Source organism: Castor canadensis, chromosome 3 (assembly GCF_047511655.1).
Source record: "Castor canadensis chromosome 3, mCasCan1.hap1v2, whole genome shotgun sequence".
Taxonomy (NCBI): domain Eukaryota; kingdom Metazoa; phylum Chordata; class Mammalia; order Rodentia; family Castoridae; genus Castor; species Castor canadensis.
The window spans coordinates 42,106,463-42,119,388 of NC_133388.1; the positions used below are offsets into that span (position 1 = coordinate 42,106,463).

The window sequence follows — 12,926 nt, forward strand, 5'->3', positions numbered from 1 at the left end:
AGGCTCTAGCGTCTACAACGTTGAAAGCAACCTACGGTACCAACAGGAACATCAGCTCTGAAGAGGAAGAGGCGGAACCCTCTTTATTCTTTCCATTTATTGGTCACGCAGTTTTCATTCCAACCAATAGGGTTGCTGAAACTGCCGTTAGCGTAGCATAGGGGCGGTACTGTGGCGCTCTCCGTAAACAGAGTCTACGCACGCTCAGACACCCTGCTCTTGGCCAATCGGAAGCTAGCAAAAAAGGCCCGCTCCTAGCACATTCCTGGCGCCCGTACACTTGGTCTCTTTCGCTTTCCCCTTGAGCGCCTCTCTGCTGCTGACCAATCCTCTGCACGCTTTTTTCCGCGTTTATCCAATCAGAGAGGCAGAGGGCGTAGTTCCGGTCTCCCTGTCCAGGCCACGGCAGAGGTTGTGTTCTTTCTACAGCTGAGGTTGGTGCTTGGGCTGAGGTTCTTTTTACCTGCAGGGCTGAGCCGGGCGAGGTTCCCGGCTTGGGCTGCTGCGGGGCGGATGAGTGTAGAAAGCCAGGGCCTCTGAGCGCCGAGGGCGGGGACGCCGAGGGGTGGGAGGCGCTGGGGAGAGCACGTGTTGGCGGGCCTGCGGGTCAGGTGGCGTCGCTGCCTCGCGGTCCCCCTGGGTGGTTTCCCAGTAAACGCGCAGCGCCCCTTCCAGTTTTCAAGGAAGGGTAGGGAGGACTTGTCTCACCCGCCTCCTGGTTTGGATGTTTTTCGATGTCGGAAAGCCACGTCGCTTAATGGACTGTGGCGCACCGCACGGATGCTGTGAACGTTCTTCATTTTTACGGGGAGAGCACTTAAGACATTCGTTTACCCTCCCCTGTGCTCTCCATAGCGTGACCTTGACAATTTAGAACAAGTATGGCTTTGGCTTCCATAGAAATGAAAATTAAGCCGGACGTGGTGTGCACCCCTGCAATCCCAGCACACAGGAGACAGGCTGGAAGCCAGCATGGCTGCATAGTGAGACCCTGACTCCGACGACATGTTTTAGAAAGTAAAATTAAAAGATGCCATTAGTAGTAAAGTGTTGATTCTGTTTTCTTTCTTCACGTGAAATGATTTAAAAGTCAATACCAGGGCTGGCGGAGTGGCTCAAGTGGTAGAGCACCTGCCTAGCAAGCGACAGGCCCTGAGTTCAAACTCCACTCCCTCCTCCCCCCACGTCAGTACGACATACCTGGAAGTGAATTGGTTGTTGTCATGGAGGTTACATGAACTAGTAGAAAGATACCAGAATAGGAGCTAGTTCCTGACCTCTGTCTGCCATCCTTAACTTTTTATTTATTTTTTGACAGTACCGGGGTTTGAACTCAGGGCCTCGTGCTTGCTTGGCAGGCGCTCTACCACTTGAGCCACTCGCCAGCCCTTTTTTCGTGTTGGGTGTTTTTGAGATGGTGGTCTCTCAGGAACTTTTTGCAGGGGCTGGCCTCAGACCTCGATCTTCCTGATCTCTGTTTCCTGAACAGCTATAGGATTAGAGGCGTGCCACCAGTGTCGGCTCATCCTCACCTTCTTTAACTACAGAATTAAAGTCAGTACCAAACTTCACTACTTACTGTGATGATGAAATGAGAAAATGGATGTAAACGCTTACTGAGATCAGCTATAGATGTTGTTTTCTACTGTGCCGAGATTGTTTGAACCTACAGTTCAGAACAAAACAATGGTAACATGCCATCAAGCATGAAATACCTCTTAGCCTGTGTGGACAACTTAGGGGCTTGTCCAGGCTTCAGAACACTTTTCCCGGGTGTGCAGAAAGAAGTCTGATTTGTATTCTTAGAACTCTTCTGAGTTCTTTTCTCTTGCCTTGTATCCATACAGCTTTTGAATCTATCTTTATTTTAACTTACAATCATGACTTTCTGCAACTTTTTGTTGTTTTTCTCACTATGTAGCCTAAGCTGGATTGAACTCCATCTTTCTTCCTCAGCCTCCTGAGTGCTGGGATTACAGGTATGTGCTAGCAACTTCTGTTTATTATAAATAGAACTTTTTTTTTTTGTTATCTCATAATGTTTTGAAGATCTGTGTTTTTTCAGTGGTTTCTGAATAGTTATTTGCATGTACTTGGTAGCAAAACCACAAATGTCTGTGTTCTGAACTACTGGAACCATCTTTGTATTGATTTAGTTGACTATTTTAAGGTGAATTATGTGCAGCTCCCTGTTAAACTAAAGAAAAGATTTGTCGATTTCTTATGGGTATTATAAATGACTGACTTAAAACAACATGGATGTATTATCTTTTCAGTTTTACAGGTCAGGAATCTGAATTCATTTTCACAGGGCCAAAGTCAAGGTGTCTCAGGACTGATTCCTTCTGGAAGCTCTCAGGAGGATCCACTCCTAGTCTTTTTCAGCTACTAATGGCTGTAGTCCTTGACTTGTAGTTCCTTCCTGCAAATAGTGTCACTCCAGTGTTTGCTTTTGTCATTCTGTCACCTCTGTTGTAGGCAAGCCTCCTTTGGATGAGGGCACTTGTGGTTATTTGTAGGGTCTCCCCAGATAGTCATGGACAATTTATTCCATTTTAAGATGTTTAATTACATTTGTAAAGCCTCTTTTGTTGTATAATGAAACATTCTTAGGTTCTAGGAATTAGGACCTATCCAAAGGGTATGAAGAAGTAAAACATCGTGTGTAATGCAGCTGAATGCATAGTAGGGGATTTAACAGAAAAGTTCACATTAAATCACTGGTGTTAGACTTTCAGACTGCTGTGAAAAGAGCCTTTTCAGGTGGAGTAGGTTGGGGCTTTCCCAGCTTTTCCACGGGAATATCTAACAACAGAGGTGAGTGAATAGTCAGTCCTACGATGTCTGCACATACCTGGGATTAATCCTCAGGAAGAGTAAGTTGCATTGAATTCTAATCTACCTTAAGAATTCAAGTGGCTTTTGCATTCAGTTTCATAATATGTTCAAAATTGATGCTGGTTAAAATTATTTATCATATCATGATGATGCTCTTCCTGGGACAGAGATAGCTGTTTCTTCTGTAGCTTGTTTCTTAGTCTATTAAAGTCATAGGCATCTATCCCCCCAGTTTTAAGTAGCATGACCTCAGGTGATGGGAATTGAAACCATTTAAATAAACAAATCAAGCTTTTGGGTCCCATTGCTCCTAACTCTGAATGTGCAGTAGGCTTTGGAGAACTGGACTGACGAGATCACTTCCTGTCCCATCATACACTCCTCCCCCCCACCCCCCCAAGAATACAGTAGATCTGGTGACTTAAGGTTTTCAATATTCAGAAGAAGACAGCCATCTCTTGCGTTCTCATCTCTTCCTTGGACTCCTAACTTTTAGGAAACAGGATCTGATTGAATTGGGTTTGTTAGCAACTATTCAAAGAACTGTGCTTGTTTTTTTTTTTTTTTTTTTTTGGGTGGCACTGGGATTTGAACTCAGAGCCTCACACTTGGTAGAATGCAGGCATTCTACCACTTGAGCCTCTCCACCAGCCCTTTTTTGTATTGGACATTTTTGAGATAGGGTCTTGTGAACTGTTTGCCCGGGCTGGCTTTGAACCAGGATCCTCCTGATCTCTGTTTCCTGAGTAGCTAGGATTACAGGTGTGAACCACAGGTGCCTGGCTAAGAACTCTGCTTTTTGTATGGACCAGGACTGGTAGTGATCTACATTATTTTTTCTCATACTCTGTTGGCTAGGTGTCTGTCATATAGCCACATCTAATTAGTCTAGTATGTCTATAGCCATTGATCTGTCCATGTGCTAGCAGTCTGTGCTATAATGACTAATACATCTAGCCAGCTACTTGCAGCTTTGCCTCAGTTCTTGGTTTCTTCACTCTTGACTAGCCTTTGTCATCCAAATGGCTGTAGAGAACACTATTGAGTACTCCCTTTGAAGCTGGCTCTAGACCTGTGCTAAGATCTGGTCCATAGCAGAAAGCCTCTCATTCTTTGCCCTGATAAAGTGGCCAGCGGCAGTACAGTGCTGTCATTTCTCCTTGTACTAGTTGAGCATGTAACAGGTCAAAGTCCCTTAGACTTTTCCAGCATGAATCTTGTATCATCAGTTTACAGGGAACCAGGTCAGGCCACTTTAATGCATGGTTGGGGGCAAGGAAAAAATTTTACAGTAGTCCCATGAATAATTTCTTCAAAAGAAATTCTGTTTTTCAAATTCTTTTCTCTGGTGCTTGTATTCCCTCAGTTGGTGTCAGGCTAATTGCAGAACAAGTTTTGGGGCATCTTTGCAAGCCTGATGTGAATGGTAGTATACACTTTAGGCCACAATGTTTTTATTCTTTTACACTTAAAGTGCAGTTTGTTGAGAGTTCTCTTGATTATCTGTTTATATAATGTAGGCTACTTTGCTTATTTATTTAAGGTTCACATTTTGTTCACTAGCCCTCTCTGTTTCTTGATAAACCAAGTTGCCTTCATTGATTGAGATAAGTGAGATCTGAAAATGGTTTTATTTTTATGGTACTGGAGATTGAACTCAGGGACTGTACTTCCCAGACAGATGCTCTACCACTTGAGCCATACCCCCAGTCCTTGTGCCTTTAGTTTTTCAGATAGGGTATCATGCTTTTGCCCGAGCTGACCTTGGACTATAATCCTCCTTCCTATGTCTCCTAAGTAGCTGAGATTACAGGAGTGGTGGCTTTTTGGTTGTTGTTATTGTCGTTTGGGTTTTTTTTTTTTTTTTTGACAGTATGGGGTTTTGAACTCAGAGCTTCATGCTTGCTAGGCAGGTGCTCTACTGCATGAGCCAGGCCTCCAGCCCTTTTTTTACTCTGTAAATACAGTTTTATTTTTTGTGTAGGAGATTTGAAACTGCAATTCCCTCTTATTTTACACTTCCTTCAGTTGCTGGGATGACAGGTGCATGCCACCATGCCCAGCTGTTGGTTGAGATGGGGTCTTGTGAACTTTTTGGCTAGGCTTGTCTTGAACCATGGTCTGCCATGGTTCTCAGACTCCCAGGCTGCCAGGTAGTTATGATTGTAGGCATGAGTACATGTTGAACATCCTTGATCTGAAATCTAAAATGCCCCCAAATCTAAAAGTTAAGCCACAAGTGAACAATTCCATACCACAAAACTTTGTTTCATGCACAAAACTACTGAAAATATAGTATAAAATTTTAGGCTATGTATGTAAAGCATATATGAAACATAAATGAATTTTATTAGTAGACTTGGGTTCCATTTCAAAAAATACCTTTATGTATGTGGAATTATTCCAAAGTCCAGAACACTTTTGGTTTCAAGTATTTCAGATAAGGGATATCTAACCTGGACTGTTGGAAGGTCACATTATTTCACATTTAATAATTCAAAATTGTATTCACTTAGTTTTACACGCAGATTTTTCTGGGTTCCAAGTTCATTTTGGCAGGATTAAAAGTTTCATAATTGTAGCTAGATAAATTATATAGCATATGATAATTAGTAAAACTAACATTTTAAAGATCATAAAACTCCATTGTGTGTTCTGTATTTTCTAGGTTTTCTTGGCTAAGCATTAATTGCTGTGAAACAACTTGAAAGTATAAAGCATAAAACTGTTGGCAAACTGGTGTGAAGTGAAAGACCTTTCTGGACCTGCCATGCAAATGTTTAACTTTTCTGAACTGTAGTGCACTCACTTATAAAATAAGATAATGCAGTTGAGAGTGATTGTGCATGTCTGCATTCCCATCACTTGGGAGTCTGAGGTAGGAGGATTGCTGAGTTTGAGGTCAATCTGGGCTACATAGCCAGATCCTGTCTTTAAACCAAACAAAAAACTTTACAAAAAGTACTTGTCCTACTTACAGAGTTGTAGGAAGCAGACATAATGGTAAATACTGTAGTCCTTCACAAAATGTAAAATTCTCTTTTCTTTCTTTCATTGTTACTATTCTTTATTAGCTGTACAGGGGGATTCATTATGACATTTCTGTATATGCTCACATTAGGGCCCCACATCATCTGTATCCCTCATCCCTATCCCTCCCTGCTTAAAATTACTGCAAAAGGTTTCATTAAAATGTAAGAGTGCTTTTATAAATATAAGGATATAATGCCTGTTATGAACTTTACTAGGATATGTGATTTTTTTTTATTCATTAGCATATTATAGTTGTACAGGGGGTACATTGTGACATTTACAAAAGTGCTATAGTATAGCTTATTAGATAGATTCACTCCATCTTTCTCCTTTATTCCCCCTTCCTATGATTTTTTTTTTTTAAGTTCGACCAGTTTTGTCTGTTCTTAAGTTGACTGGATCCAAAAAAAGCCTATCAGATCTTTTGCGTTAATGTAAGTGTGCTCAGTATTTCATTTTTGCTAACACTATGAGTTCATAGGAAAATTAGAAGAAGCCTATTCTAAAGACTTAAGCTTGGTGCACCATCATAATCAAAAATATTTTACTGTGGTCTATCATGTCAGTTAAGTTTTTGGTGGGACTGGAGTTTGAATTCAGGGCTTCGTACTTGCAAAGCAGGCGCTTTGCTGCTTGAGGCCCACCTTCAGTTCATTTTGCTTCAGTTATTGTGGAGATAGATGGGGTCTCTAGAACTGTTTCCCCTAGGCTGCTGTTGAACCGCATTCCACCTGATCTCAGCCTCCCAAGTAGCTAGGATAACAAGTGTGAGCCCCCGGTGTCTGGCTAGTAAGGGTACTTGTTCCATAGTGTTGTTACCAAACCTGAGCCTCTCTGCTGTCCACTTGAACACCAACACTGGGGAGACAGAGGTGATGGGAAGGAAATCAGGTTTATTCAAGAGTGGGTGCCTGAGAAGATAGGGGAAGTATCATTTCTCCAAAAAGGAGAAAGGGCTTTTATAGAAAGGGAAAGAAGGTGCAGTGGGACAACAGGCAAAGGAAGGCTGTGTGCTGAGCCAGTTATGACCATCCTGGGCATGGCTCTTTTCCACCTTTGGCCAAAGCATTGCAGTCAACCTTGACCTCTTGGGGCTAGTTCCAAACTTACCAATTTTCTGTAAGTTAAATATCACAGCAATTTATATGGTTTGTGTTAACCGATGCACAGAATTAAAGAATAAGGGTTATTACACATTCTGATGGTTATCTGAAGGTCACCAGGGGTTGTGGGTTATGTAACTGTAAAGAAAGAATGTTTAAGCCTGGCTCCAGGAGCTCATGCCTATAATCACTCTTTGCTTCAGTTTCCCTAGCTGTTCTACTGGGCAGCAAGAAGTACCTCATGGGACGTTAGGAAGATTAAATCAATGAATGTTTGAAGGCGTAAAAGAGTGCCTGACAAGCACTGTGAAATAGACTACTTCCCCAATGATTTCACTCAGTGTTATTAGTCAGTTAATGTGGTGCAGTAGCTAGAAGAAAACAGGCTTCTGGTGACGGCCGCTGTCTGTGGCCAAGGTGTCTCATGACCGATGCTATCTTTCTACAAGTAAGTACTTAGAAATGTGCACGTTTGACACAGGCAACCAGTTTGCACAGGATTTCACACTGATATATTAGCTATCTCAAAAATGTGTTAATTTCTTACCAAGGCTGTTCATATGTATATATTTTTTTACTTGTTTATTTGTTTTGAGACAGGGTCACTGTATATTCTAGGCTGGCCTCCAACTCAAGGTCCTTTTGTGTGCTGGTATTACAGGTGTGCATCACCACGCCCACCATTTCTTTTTTTATCCAAATTGTCATATATTAAAAATTATGCGTCATAAAAAGGAGTTTCATTATTACATTTCCATACATGCATATAGTGTACTTTATTATATTTATCCCCTCTATAACTTTTCTTATCCTCTCCTCCTTCCTTTTCCCTTCCCTTTTCACATCTCTAGTCCCCTTTTGTTTTCATTACCTTGGGTTTTTTGTGTGTTTTGCTTCCCCCTAGCTTTCACAAATGAGAGAAAACATTTGATAATTGATTTAATGGGATTGGCTTATTTTATTTAACATGATGATTTCCAGTTCCATCTGTTTTCCAGCAAATGATATAATTTCATTCTCAGCCCAGTGCCAGTGACTCATGCTTATAATGCTAGCTACTTGGGAGGCTGAGATTTGGAAGATTGTGGTTCAAGGCCAGCCTGGGCACCTAGTTCTCGAGCCCTCATCTCCAAAGTAACCAGAGCAAAATGGACCGGAGGCATGGTTCAGGTGGTAGAGCAAGTTTGAAGCCCTGAGTTTATACTCTAATCCAGTCGAAAAATAAGGAAAACAATAACAACAAAATGCTCAGAAAAATTTATTTTCTCCTTTTTTTTTCTTTTTTTGCAGTGCTGGGGTCATTTTTTTAAACATTTTAAAAATATTTTTTATTATATGGTAATTATACAGGGGGTTTCATTGTGACATTTCCATATATACATGTATTGTACCTGGTTTGATTCATTTCCATCATTCTCCCTCTTCCCCTGTTCTTCTTAAAATGACCTTGACAGGTTTCAGTATTCCATACTCACACATGTGGGCTCATTCTTCTTAATGGCTGAGTAAAACTCCATTATGTATATGTATGCCACATTTTCTTCATCTGTTGATAGGTGCCTAAGTTGATTTCATAATTTGGCTGTTGTGAATAATGGCACAGAAAACGTGAGCATACAGCTACATGTATAGTACTAGATATTTTTGGGTATCAGAAGTGGTATGGCTGGATTGTGTGGGAGTTCTGTTTTTAATTTTCTGAAGAACTTCTGTACTGTCTGGAGTAATTTACATTCTCACCGGCAGTAGAGTTCCTTCTTCCCACCCCTTTCTTCCCCAGTATTTGTTTTTAGTTATTTTCTTAATGATAGCCATTCTGACTGGTGTGGTAGAATCCCAGGGTCATTCTGATTTACAGTTCCCTGACAGCTAAGGCTGTTAAACATTTTTTTGTCATGTATGTATAGTTTAGATATTTACTTACGCTGCTTTGTTATTTGAACTATGATAATTAATTTCCATTAGTGCAAATAAGAATTTTAACACCACTTTACATTTGAATGGACATTTACAAATGCTTTGTAAAATATATCGTTTATACCTTTTGAAAAGCAGCATAAGAAAGTGTTTAAGAGTTTAGGCTCTGGTGCCAGGCATGGTGGCTCACACCTGTAGTCCCTGCTACCCAGGAGGTGGAGATCAGGATTATCCTGGTTTGAGTCCAGCCAGGGCAAAAAGTTTAAGACACCCCCATCTCAACCAATAAAAGCTGGGTGTGGTGGCACGCACCTGTCATCCTAGCTACTTGGGAAGCATAAATAGGAGGATCGTGGTCCAGGCTGACCGGGGCAAAAATCAGTACTCTGTTCGAACCATAACTAATACAAAAAGGACTGGAAGTGTGGCTCAAGTGGTAGAGTGCCTGCCTAGCAAGCCCAAGGCCCTGAGTTTAAAACTCAGTACCACCAAAATAAAGACTGTTTAGGCTTTGGCCAGGCATATTGATGCATTCCTGTAATCCCAGTACTCAGGAGATAGAGGCAAGGGAATCATGAGTTTGAAATTGTCCTAGGCTCCATAACAAGTTCCAGGCCAGCCTGAACCATATAATGAGATGTTGTCTCAAAAAAAAAAGAAAAAAGAAAGTTATGCTGCAGAGTCAGATTTAAGTTCTAGTCCTGGCTTTGCATTTTTGAACTGAGTGACCTTTGGCAAGTCACCTACCCTTTCTAAGCCTTACATTCCTAATTATAAAATAGAATGTATAAGTGCATTTCCTTAATAGACCTTCTGGAAGGCTAAATGAAATATAATGAGATGTAATGCATATGAAGCATTTAGAAGAGTACATGCATAGAACAAGAATTCAGTTCATCTTTGTTGCTATGACATCATTGATGCACACAAAAGAACCAGTGTGAAAAAAACCAGGAGCTGAGATTTACCGAAGGTCATGTCTCCACAGAAAGTAAGCTCCACCATGTCTGGTGCAGATGTTTTTCTGCAATACCTCCTTACTACAGTGCCACCTCTTCAGCTCACATGGAAGGCCCAGGGGTGGTGCCTTCATTTCTCATTGTGTTTCCAGTTCCTGGCTGTGGCCAGAATATTTTTATATTGGTTTTGATTCTGTTAGTGAAAGGAATAGGATGTCTCAGCGGACCCCACCCCCCTGTTGGAGAAACCAGTACCAAATGCCCCGTGTAGATAAGATAAACAGAGCAGCAGGGCTCGGCTCGGGCATATAGAATGTGAGAAATGTGAGCAGGTTGTGAAAGATGACGGGAAGTACGTGCAAGATGTGCTCTGCCTGCTTGGTCAATGTTGATAACCTGTCCCTATCGTTGGCTGACGAGTATCGGCTGTTTGAGGACTGACAGGAGCCAGAAGGGGACATAGCCCAATGGCTAAAAAGGTTCCCCACGGCCTGGGCAGAGACTGCGGGAATTGGGCTCGCCAAGCACCTCCCTCCCGTAGTTATACAATTGAAAACTTCCACTCTTCCTATTCGGGTGAAACAGTATCCTATGCCCGAGGAGGCCCAAAGAGGCATAGCCCCTCATATCCACAGGCTAATAAAGGAAGGAGTACTGCAGCCTTGTCAGTCCGCCTGGAATACTCCTCTGCTCCCCGTCTGAAAGCCGGGAAGTGGGGACTATAGGCCTGTGCAAGACCTGCGAAAGGTAAATGAGCGGGTGGAGGACATTCATCCCACCGTGCCGAATCCCTATACCTTGCTCAGTCACCTACCACCCTCACAAGTATGGTATACAACCCTTGACTTGAAAGATGCCTTCTTCAGCATTCCATTGTCAGAAATCAGCCAGCTGCTATTTGCTTTCGAATGGCAAGAGGATGGGGGCCAATCCGGACAGCTCACTTGGACCAGACTGCCGCAAGGATTTAAAAACTCTCCCACCCTGTTTAATGAGGCCCTGAGCCAGGACCTGGAGCCCTTTCGCCGGAGTCACCCACGAGTCACTCTATTACAGTACGTTGATGATTTACTGTTAGCGGCAAAAACCCGAGAGGAATGCAACGAGGCTACTGAACACCTGCTAACGGAACTAGGTGAGCTGGGATATCGGGCGAATGCCAAGAAGACCCACATCTGTAAAAGGTCAGTGACGTATCTGGGTTATTGGATCGCAGATGGGGAAAGATGGCTGACTGATGCCATGAAACAGACTATTTTGGCTATCCCATCCCCTACATCCACTAGGGGAGTGAGAGAATTCCTGGGCTCCGCGGGGTTCTGTAGACTCTGGATTCCGGGATTTGCGGAAATAGCCAGACTTCTATATGAGGCCACCAAAGAAGCTCCAGATTGGAGATGGGGAGAGAGAGAGCAACAGGCCTTTGACCAGCTAAAGGACACTCTTTTACAGGCCCCTGCCTTAGTCTTGCCAGACCCCACAAAACCATTCACTCTGTTTGTGGATGAAAAAAAAGGGGTAGCCAAAGGAGTCCTGACCCAACAACTAGGCCCCTGGAAGAGACCTGTGGCATACCTTTCTAAGAAATTAGACGTAGTAGCAGCGGGATGGCCCCCCTGCCTCCGCATCATAGCGGCCATCGCCATGCTAGTGAGAGAAGCCGATAAATTAACCTTTGGACAGGCCCTTTGGGTAACGGCTCCTCACCCGGTCGAAGGAATCCTTAAACAACCCCCTGGGAAATGGATGACGAATGCCAGGCTCACCCACTACCAGGGGCTCTTTTTGGATTCCCCTCGGATCACATTCACAGATCCCGTAACCCTGAACCCTGCCACCCTGTTGCCTAACCTGGAACTACAGGCACCTGTCCATGACTGCAAAGAATTCCTCTCCGAAGTTACACAGGTACGGGCTGACCTAAAGGATACCCCCCCTGTCCGGCTGCAAATTAAACTGGTACACGGATAGAAGCAGCTTTGTCCAAGATGGAGTCCGAAGGGCAGGGGCAGCCGTAGTCGACCAAGAAGGAAATACGGTATGGAGCAGCGCCCTCCCACCCAGAACCTCAGCCCAAAAAGCGGAATTAATTGCCTTGGCAGAGGCCCTGGAGAGGGCAAAAGGAAATCGAGTCAATATCTACACCGATAGTTGCTATGCTTTCGGTACCATCCATGTCCACGGGGCCATCTATCACGAAAGAGGATTCCGCACAGCAGAAGGGAAAAATCTAAAGAACCTGGCCGAGGCCCAGTGTCTATTAATGGCAGTGGAAAAACTGAAGGCAGTGGCAGTGATGTATGTCCCAGGCCACCAGTCTGCCAAGACACACCGGAAGCTGTCGGTAACAACAGAGCAGATCAAGAAGCAAAGAGAGCAGCAATGGTGAGTCCTTCCATGGTCGCGGCTGTAGACGTGCCTGTCCCAGAGCTCCCTTCGCTACGCCCCCGACCAGAATACTCCACGGAGGATTTCACCTGGATGAGAGCCCACTCCCCCATTAGAGAAGGGGAAGACGGATGGAGAAGCGACTTGGAAGGCAAGTTAATTCTGCCCGAAAAACTCGGACGATTCCTGTTGGCTAACTTACATAAGTCCACCGATTTGGGGTGGAGAAAATTGCTAGACCTGTTGACATCTGCGCAGCTCCGATTTCCGAACCAGACCGTGGCAGTCCGTCAAATTGTGGAAGATTGTGCCAGCTGCACAGTCATGAAACCAGGATGAAGGGAGGGGCACCATACAGGTACTTAGGAACGGGGGAGGGCTCCGGGAAGAAGTTGGGAAGTGGATTTCACTGAGGTAAAACCAGGAAAGTTTGGGTACAAATATTTGCTGGTATTCATAGATACCTTTTTGGGCTGGGTGGAGGCTTTTCCTACAAAGGAGACGAGTCAGGTAGTGGCTAAGGCCTTGCTAGAGGAAATCATACCCAGATATGGGGTGCCCGAGGCAATTGGGTCAGATAACGGTCCGGCTTTCGTTAGTAAAGTTCTGCAGGGGCTAGCCCAGGCTATGGGGGCCAATTGGAAGCTACATTGTGAATATAACCCCCAGAGCTCAGGGCAGGTAGAAA

General features: G+C 43.7%; 1 protein-coding gene across 4 annotated transcripts in view; it reads left to right on the forward strand.

The window, feature by feature from the left end:
• The first annotated feature begins 258 nt into the window (after positions 1 to 258).
• Wdr89 (WD repeat domain 89) overlaps positions 259 to 12,926 on the forward strand; it is a 37,794-nt gene continuing 25,126 nt past the window's right edge. The window contains exons 1-3 of one of the 4 annotated variants that reach the window (XR_012446144.1): positions 262 to 434; positions 1,922 to 1,979; positions 5,507 to 12,596. The gene's annotated coding sequence lies outside the window, so the exon portion shown is untranslated. Of the gene's footprint in view, positions 435 to 1,921; positions 1,980 to 5,506; positions 12,597 to 12,926 lie in introns of all 4 variants that reach the window. The other 3 variants (XM_074067832.1, XM_074067831.1, XM_020184626.2) reach the window with 3 other exon arrangements.